Raw genomic sequence first — 9932 nt, 5'->3', positions numbered from 1 at the left:
TGCTGAGAGATCCATGCGGCTGTAGGGGAGGAAGGCAAACCCTCTACCGTCTTTAGGTCCTTCTGGCTGGGCTACAAATTAAATCGACACGAGATGGAGTAACAGGAGAAAATCAAACAAAGCTTTAGAACGTGTATACACGGGAGAGACTCAGGAAAAGGGAACAACTCACCAACACGGCCGAGCTGCCAGTTTAAATATTATCTTCAGCTTTAGCTTTTTAGACAGAGGAGGACCTTGGGGGTAGTGGTTTGGGATTTCAAAGAGGAGGAAGGCAATTTACACGGCGTTGGAAACGTAAATGGGCCAACTACAGACAAGGTGAGCTGAGACACATGTTTTACATGACATTAAAGTTATGTGATGGCATTAGTCCATCCCTGGAATAGCCCCTTCTATTTTAAATTCTTTTAGGCAGTTGGGGGGAGGTCAGAGTTCCTTTCAGAGTCTTTTGTTCTTAAAAACAATCAAGCCAAAGAGACACATTTTGGGTTGGCCCAGTCTGATCCCCCACACAGCTATACATCTGAAGGTGGGTGGACCGGACCCTCGGGAAGCCCTGGAACTAGGGAAGCGGCCCCTTCCTCCTGACGGTGGCGACGATGCAGGACATGGGTCCTCAAGCTGCAGCCAGCGTGACTGTGAGTGGAGGCAGGGGCAGCCCAGCCTGCGTGCAAACACTCACGGAGTGGCAGATGCCTGGCCTGTGAGAGCACCCACCGAGCGGTGGCAGTCCTGCCCGCATGAACTTGGAGTGGCCCGACCGGCACAACTGTGAGCAGATGGGGCAGGAACAGAAAAAACAGCCCCCTGTCACCCCCGCCCCCGCCGTGGCAGGTGGAGTCTGTGGCCAGAAGCATTAGAAGCCACAGCAGAAGCGGTGACCCAACCCCGCTTCACCAGCCGGGGGGGCCGCATATGAGTCCCTGGGTCCCTGGGCTCCCACCAGTGACGGCACACCTGTGAACCCAGCACCCCTGGCAGCAGTGCAACCGGCACCCCAAGACAACCTGGGGAACAGCAGTGCAGGTGGTGCACGGGACAGCAGTGTGTGAGCCCACGGAGAGCCAGTGGAGGAACACAAGACCCGGGCAATCAGAACCAAAGTAACTGAAGCCTGACCCAAATAAGAGAAGGCCGTGACTACCACAAATGTGCCCCAGCAGAGGATCCATTCATCAAACAGCATGAAGATCGACAGTACAGTAACACAGCAGAACAGAAGGAAAATGACAACTCTCCAGAAACCAAACCCGAAGTCACAGACGATGACCATCTGACAGAGAACTCAAGACAGCTGCCCTAGGGGGCGGCCCCGTGGCTTAGCGGTGAAGTGCATGCGCTCCGCTACCGGCGGCCCGGGTTCGGGTCCGGGCGCGTACCGACGCATCGCCTGTCCAGCCATGCTGAGGCGGCGTCCCACATACAGCAACTAGAAGGGTGTGCAACTATGACACACAACTGCGTCCTGGGGATTTGGGGAGAAAAAGGGGGGGAAAAAAGGAGGAGGATTGGCAACAGATGTCAGCTCAGGGCCGGTCTTCCTCAGAACAAAAAAAAAGAGGAGGATTGGCATGAATGTCAGCTCAGTGCCGATCTTCCTCACACACACACACACACACACACACACACACACACACACAGAGAAAACAACTGTCATAGAGAAACTCAACGAGTTACATAAAAACTCAGACAGAAGGACAGTTCGAGGAGCTCAAGAATAAAATTAACGAACAGAAGGAATACTTCAACAAAGAGATTGGAGCTCTAATAGAAAAACCAAACAGAAACTCTAGATATGAAGGACACAAATAGTGAGATTAAAAAATAAGGTTAAAGGCATTAAAAAAAAAAAAAAAAAAAGAGCAGACCCTATGGAGGAGAGAATTAGTGAGGTCTAAGATAGAAGCCTAGAAATGCTCCAGGTAGAGGAGGAGAGAGAACTAAGATTTTTAAAAAACCACGAAATTCTTTGAGAAATATCCAGCTCGATTAGGAAAAGTAACATAAGGCTTATAATCTCCCAGAGGGAGGAGAAGACAGGGAGAAAGGAGCAGAGAGCTTCTTCAAAGAAATGATTGCTGAGAACTTCCCAAACCTGGGGAAGGAACTGGACCTGCAAGTGCTGTGCGAGTCTAAGATGGGGCACATCCAGGGAGAGAATTGTGCCAGGGAAAGGGAGGCAGCAGTAAGTCATTGAGGATAAGGTCTTTAGAGGAGAGCGACTCTTCTCAAGTGGATGAGGTAGAAGGAGACCGGCTGGATTTGTGTGTGTGTCTGTGTGTGCGTGTGTGTGCGTGTGTGTGTGTGTGTGTGTGTGTGTGTGTGTGTGTGTGTGAGGAAGATCAGCCCTGAGCTAACATCCACGCTAATCCTCCTCTCTTTGCTGAGGAAGACCGGCTCTGAGCTAACATCTATTGCCAATTCTCCTCTTCTTTTTCCCCAGAGCACCAGTAGATGGTTGTATGTCACAGTTGCACATCCCTCCAGTTGCTCTATGTGGGTGTGGGAGATCAAGATTTGGCCACCCTGAAATATATCTCTTTACCTTTTTTTTTTTTTTACTTTGAGAATTTTCAAAGGGCCCTGGAACTTCTCAAAGACATTTGCTCTCTTCCTATAAGGAGGAAGATACTAAACTTATTAGGCTTATTCAGTATGTTAAATTACATGGAAAGCATTGTCAGACAAGTGACGATAAGCCTGCTCAGGTGCTATTATGTGGGTAAATGTTATTCATATAGGTGTTTTAAAATTGTATAACGTTACTGAAATGCTGATCTGTCCTGATTATCAGTCATAATTCTGGTTATTATTATTTTAAAGTGTTGTATGTCACAAAATTAACCAAATTTCTTTGTCAATTGCCATTTTGAGGTCTTGTTGTTTAGAGACTTATTTCTTTGCTCTAATGCTTTTGCAAAATATGTTTCAACTTCAGAAAAATTCATGGAAAGGACTCTGATATTTACACTGGAATACAGGTTTCTGACAAACTTTCTGATCACGAAAATGAACGTGGTAAGAAATTACAGAAATCTGATGGAGAAACCGACTTCATGAAGCTGCTAACAAAAAGGTTGGGATCAAGAATGGATTACACAGGACTGAATCAACTGATAAGGATAATTATAATTTCTATGATTTTTCATTTGAAGTGTTGCTGAATTTTCAATGTTTTGTTTTTTCAGATTTAAGGAAAACTTTTTCTCTTTTCTCCTGAGCTAGCTATGATTTATAGCAATTTGGTAAATGATATTTTTGTCAGTAAAATTGAAATATTTATCTTTTTCTCTCTATCTGATCCCTCAAATTTGGAAACTCTTAGTGAGTGAGTATTGTTGTTTTCATGGCAATATAGTTACTTGCATAAGTTCAATAAGAATCTGTTCTCCTTATCACAGGACACAATTGGAAACACTGGTTATGTTACCAAGGTTGTAACTGGAACATCATATTTGCGATATCACCCTGCAGCTTCTGAGGAATGAAGATTTGACTTTATGGAATAAAGCCACATGGAAATATTGGCCTGGTACCTTATGTTCCAAGCAGCACTTACCAGGATAAGTCAAGAATGTCACTTATCTGTCAGGTACAAGGAACCTCGAAATATTTGGGGGGAACCTCAGAAGAGAGGAATTCACCCAAATCTATGGGTATTGCAGACAAAGTCTGATGACAAAATCCTTGGCTTTGCTTTCCTGGCCTCGAGAGACCTTTAAAGTTCAATGTGAGATTCCTTATCAAAAGTTCCAGCAAAGCAGATTTAAAAGAGCCTATGTGATCAACTGCTATTCTTGCTGTACTTATGTAAATAATTGGGCCAACTCTATTGGAACTAGACTTATTTTGCAAACTAGTTTTAATTTTGCTATCTTAATAAAAATGAGGGTGATTTTGGAGAGAAAAATTATATTTCGGTAAAAACTATTTCAGTATAAATTTGCGGATATTAGATCCTAGTTTTGTTGTCTTTTGAGGTTTTTGTCTTATATCTGTTGACTGGACTGGATCCTGATTTCTTCTAGTCTCCTGAAACATCTGGCGACAGATGTCCAAACTAACGTTTTTGATTTTTTTCCATCATTTTCATTGGAAATCGCTGAAAACTAAACCTGCCCTTTTTCCTGAAGACTTACAAACTGAAGCCGATGGACTGGACTTGACATAAACTTAAGAGATGACCTGACGACACCATCAGAGACATTTTAAACTGCAAAAGATACTTGGACGCTGACATCTAAAATGCTTCTTCACTGGCTGTCCTCTGAACTCAAAAACACGTTTCCAATCGGCTCCAACCATTAACCTTGTTTCTCTTTTGTTTCCATAGAAATGCTTCTATTAAATACTTGATTGCTTGCTTCCACAATATAGGCGTCACCTCGAGAGCCCACCTGCATCACCACCTTCTGAAATGAACTTAATTGAACCGACCTATTATCAGGACTAAGAAACGTGTTCAGTGAGATGAAACAATCTACCAACTCAGCTTCTGGACTATGAAACTTCTGTAAGTTTCAAAAGGACTGTGAAACTTTTAGTTTCAGAGGCGGGACTGTGGGAGATCAAGATTTGGCCACCCTGAAATATATCTCTTTACCTTGATTGTTTTCTCTGAGGGACATTTGACCTCCCCCACTAACTGCCTAAAGAATTCGACATGGTGGCTCCTTCCTGGAACAGATCTTCTATCATGATGGCTGTAATGATCATGTAAAATAGATGTTACAATGGGAGGGGCACCAAGCCCCTTTTATCCCAAAACTCTAACTCTCCCTGACCACATTCTCTACAGCTGACCCCGAAAAGAATGGTCCTCCTGCCCTCTGAAGTCCCAGGCCACTACCCACCCCCAACACGCTCCTCGCCTTTAGCTGCAATACTTAGGCAAGCAGCTTAGACAGAGGGACGAGTTGCTCATTTCTGAGTTTCTCCCATGTATACATGTTCTTAAACTTGGTATTATTTTCTCCTGCTAACCTGTCTCGTCGATTATTTGGCCAGCCATAAGAACCTTAAGGGAAAGGGCAGAGGGAGATTCTCCCTCTTCCCCCGACATGGGACACGGCCTCAGCATGGCCGGAGAAGCGGTGCGTCGGCGCGCGCCCGGGATCCGAACCGGGGCCGCCAGCAGCGGAGCGCGCGCACATAACCGCTAAGCCACGGGGCCGGCCCTGACCAGCTGGAGTTTTGTTTCGTGTGTGTTAGCTATTGAGGCGGGGGAGCGGCAAGGAGGGAGAGGGGTGGTGGGGGTGGGGGTGGGGGTGGTGTGTCTGCTCTGGGTGAGGCGAGAAAACTCCCCAAGTGGAGATTTTTGTAGAAGGGTCCGGTCCGGCAGGACGGGAGGGTGCGCGTGGGTCCATTTAGCGAGCAATCAGAAGAATCTGTAGTCGCTGAGACTCAGGCCTCTTGGGAAAGAAGCAGAGAGAGGAGTTGAGCTTTGTTCCTCAGAGCAACTGGCGCCTCACGGGTAACCACAGAAGGTTCCCAGAACAAATGAAGTTGCGGGAGCCAGCGTGCCCTGTGTGCTGCTCTCAGCCCGAAGGCGGGCAGGCGGGCAGCTGCTCCCGTCCTGCACTCTCCCACGGTCCGGGTCCCGCCCCCAGCCCCACTCGCACCCACAGGGGAGGGCGGCCCCGGAACAAGTCTCCTCTCATCCACCATCATCTCGCCACCCTGACGGCTTTGCCCGAGATACCAACTCGGCTGTACCCACGCCCATGCGGGATTTTCCTTCGGACGAGGGGCCCGGGTTCACCACGGAGGATGAAACCCCTAGCCTTCCGTTGCCAAGTGGGTGGGACTCGCCAGCCAGGGGGGGGGGGAAGGGAGGTCAGGCCCATTCACTCCAATGGGCCTCACGGAATGGTTTCATTGAAATGCAGAAAGCTCTGCGGTCAAGTCGGAGCCTTTCACTTCGCCTCGGGCGTCTCTCCACTGAATGGCTCTCTTCAACTCCCCCACCCTTAGGCTGCAGCTTCCAAACTGCAGGGAGAGAGGGAGGGAGCATGGATGTCTGAGAAGCGCGACTCCTCTGGGACAGAAAGAGCACCCCCCCCGCCCCCGCTTTCCCTAACCCGCTAAACCACTTGAGAATCAGGGCCGTGGGGACTGACGTCCCGGTTTACGTCTTCCTCACTGCGTGGCGCGTGGCACGGGGCGGGGGCGGGATGGGGAGCCGAATCAAAGGGGGACACCAAACAGATAATCTCGGTGTGTCGGAGTTCACGGGACAAACGCGGGCTTGGAGTCCCGAGGGCCGGGAGAGGCCTGGCAGGGGATGGTTTGACTCATCCACCCTGGGTTACGGGCCCAGCAAGCAAACTCCTAACTGGCGACGCTCTGCTCTAGGTGCAGGTTTTGATCATTCGTCTTCAAGTCCGCTGGATCGGTCTGTCCTCCCTCTCCCACCTGCTTCCCGCGGGAAGTCCTCAGTCTCGTGCCGCATACCCACTGGCGATTTCACGCATCGCCTCCTCACCCTTAAGAAGAGGAAGGATGATGGACAAACATGAAGGAACCCCCACCGACAGCACCTCCGAGTGAACGGGGGGGGGGGGGGGGGAGGGGCTCTCTCTCAGTGGGCGAACGGTGGGTGACTCCAAGTCGTGATCCCGAGATTTGACTTTAAAAATCAAATAACCCTGGAACAGTGAACTCGACGAGGAGGATGTGAACGTACCTCGTGCCACTGCCGTACGATTATGAAGGGTGAAAAGGCTAGGTTGTAAGTGCTGTCCATCTTGAAGCACCATTTTAAAGAACAGAACAATAAACACCCTCTCTCCTTGACCCGGAGCAGGGGATTGCCTGCGTCTGTCAGAGAGGGTCACGTCACCTGCACCGTGACCCACCAGGGTTCAGCCATTTGAAATCGGTCCTTCCTCTCGAGGTGACTAAAACTCGCCAATGACAGCAGGTTGTAGGCGCTGTCATTCCCGTCAAGGAAAGGCAGGGAGAATTTCAGCGTTTCAAAGCATACCCTGTCCCCCTTTCACAGCAAGTACCAGCTGAATTATGTGTAATTTCTGAATCGGCTTTCTCCCGGAGTCACTTCACTTCTCTCTCTTGGTGGTGGTGGTGGTGGTGGGGGGGGCAGGGCGCGCCGTGGGGGGGAGGCGGGGCGGCACTTGGAACCAGCGCAGAGCAGCTAAGGCTGTTGCCAAATCTTTCTGTCGGTGCCCACGCATGCAGACTGTGTGTGACCCGAAGGATGTACAGCATCCCACTGAGGGGTGAGGGTGGGGGAGTTTCCGGTGTGTAAGCCTGCGTTCAGCAGGCATAGGGGAGGAGAAACGATGTTCCCGCCGCTATCCCCCTTCTGAGTCCTTGGCTGAGCCCACCCCGGCCCGGTAACAAAAAGACAGATCCAGAAGAGAACGACAGAGAGATTAGGAACGCGTGCAAGGGCACGTCACTCGGGGAGAAGCCTAAAGCGGAAGTCACTCGAAGTGGCGGCTCTGACTGAATTCCAGCTCCTAGAGCACGTCACACCACGGACAATCCAGTTGTAGCGAAATGACAGGAGAAAGGAAAGCGGCTCTAGGCTTCCGAGGCCAGCCACCTGTGGGAAGGTCAATCAAGAGATGGGAGGAGTCAAGGTTTTGTTTGAAACAGAGTCCTCCGGGCTAGCGTCTGGGCTGACAAGCGTCCTCCTGGTTCAGGGAGGGCACCTTTCCCGTGGGAGCTTCATCTCCCGATTTCAGGTCAGGACGACAAGGGAGAGGTCCCGTGCCCTTCTCGCGCCCGCTGTTTCTCAAGGCCAGGGCCTCGAATTCCAAAGAACCCATGTGCCAGAGCGGGTCGATGTGGGGGCAACCTATTCCGGCTCCCTGACTTCACAGGGAAGACTGCTCTCTCCTCATTCTAGGGAAAGCTCCCAAACCACCGTCACCCAGTACGGTCCACCTACACCAACCGTCCCTCCCTCCTTTCGAAATAATTTCTGCAGTGGCAGAAGGACGGACATGCCACACACGCCCCCCAGTCCACCTTCACCTCCACCCCCACCGTCTGCTTCCTTGAGGGCCGAAAGTGCTGCGTCCGAGAACGGAACGGGACTCGGAAACATTCTAAAGGGATGACTCGGGCCTGCCTGTTGAAAAAAGCACCCTGCCGTTAATCTGATTGGTCTTTCCCCGGGGTGTGTGTGTGGGGGGGGGGGGAGGGGGCGTTGTTAATTTTGAGGTGATGCGAATGTCCTGGAAATAAATACATATTGGTGACGGCTGTGCCAACTGTGTGAATAGACTCCCAAGGCCCACCGGCTGGTGCACTTTTTAAAGGCTTGATTTTACAGGACGTGACCTCAATTTTCAGAGTGATGAAAATTAGGTAGGTGGGTCGGTCTGCAGGTAGTCGGCTTGTCGGTGGGTCTCCCTACCTTTATCACATACACACATAAAGGGAAGAGACAGACAGACGGAGACGGAGACAGCTAGTTCGTTATCGACACTGGGCACAGACATTCATCTGAGTGCTCTTACCCGTTCCCCAAGCTAATAACGTCTGTGTAGATCAAGATCACCCACATAGGAGAACGAGAACCACTTCCCAACAAGCAAGAGGGTCGGTGGGCCTCCACCTCCACCTCCACCTCCACCTCCACCTCCACCACTTGCATTTGGCAGAGGAGTGGGAAAGCCGGATGGTGGCAAAAAAAGGAAGGCCCATCCCGACGAGAGGTGTTTGGCGTGTGGAAAAGCTGGAGGCGGGCTGACTAGAAGAAGGGCGTCCTATGTAACGGGGGGGGGGGGGGGGGGGGGGAAGCAGATTTGCTTTCCTCTTTGCTCCCAAGTTGGGTGGGAGGGAGAGGTCCTAAGTCAGGGGCCCAAATGAGGACAGCCGTCAGTTGAGTGGTGACCCTGAATCTCTGAGCGTTTTGGGCCCATCGCCGCGGAGGTGTGCTTTGGGCTTTGCAGCCCGAAAGCCCTCCTCCTGTGAGTTTTCCGCCGGACGCCTTTTGTGGAAAGAGAAACTCGATTGTGCTGCCTGCCTGCCTCCGTCCCTGCCAGCCTCCCTTCTTTCCTCCTGCTCCGTTCCCTCCCCCCTCCTCGCTCTAGCTCTCTGAATACAAAGTAAGGACAGTAATTGTTTTTTTCTGTTTTGACATTTTTTACTTACTTACTTACTTACTTACCTTTTTATTTATTTATTTATTTATTTACTTATTTATTTATTTGTTTGTTTGTTTATTTATTTATTTATTTATTTATTTCCCCCAAAGCCCCAGTAGATAGCTGTACGTCCTAGTTGCACATCCTTCTAGTTGCTGTACGTGGGACGCGGCCTCAGCGTGGCCGGAGAAGCGGTGCGTCGGTGCGCGCCGGCGATCCGAAACCTGGCCGCCAGCATCGTAGCGCGCGCACTTCACCGCTGAGCCACGGGGCCCGCGCAAGGAAAGGACAGCCATTGTGATAGCTCCATTTAGAGACATACGCCGACGCTACCAAGTGTCCGCGCCCTGCATTTTTCTGTATGTTACCAATTTCTCTCTCCAGGCCTTGTCTAGTGGCACGCGGCAATCTTTGTCAATGATAAAAAATTATTGTCGGAACCACCATGACAACCCTGCACCTCCGACTGCCCGCCGGACTGCTTCCCACACCTCACTCCCAGCGCTCACCCCCACCCCGCCGGCCATCCTCTCTCCTGTCTTCCCCCTTGCCGGCCCCGACCGGCCCAAGCCGGCTATCTGGTCGACCTCTTGGAGCGCTATATAAGCGGCCGCCAGGCAGGTGGCGCCCGACAAGCAGCCTCATCGTCAGCGGGACGGCTCAGGATCGCGGAGCAGGGAGGCTGCAGCGCCGGCCGGCCAGGTGCTTGGCCGGGTCCCGATCCCCCTCGGGTCTCGTTTCTCGGCCCGAGGCGAGCAGAGGGGGAGAGGCCAGCCCGGTCCCGGAGAGGGGCCTTGGCAACTTTCTTCC

The sequence above is a fragment of the Diceros bicornis genome, chromosome 32 (assembly GCF_020826845.1).
Source record: "Diceros bicornis minor isolate mBicDic1 chromosome 32, mDicBic1.mat.cur, whole genome shotgun sequence".
Lineage (NCBI taxonomy): Eukaryota > Metazoa > Chordata > Mammalia > Perissodactyla > Rhinocerotidae > Diceros > Diceros bicornis.
This window is presented reverse-complemented; position numbering follows the sequence as displayed.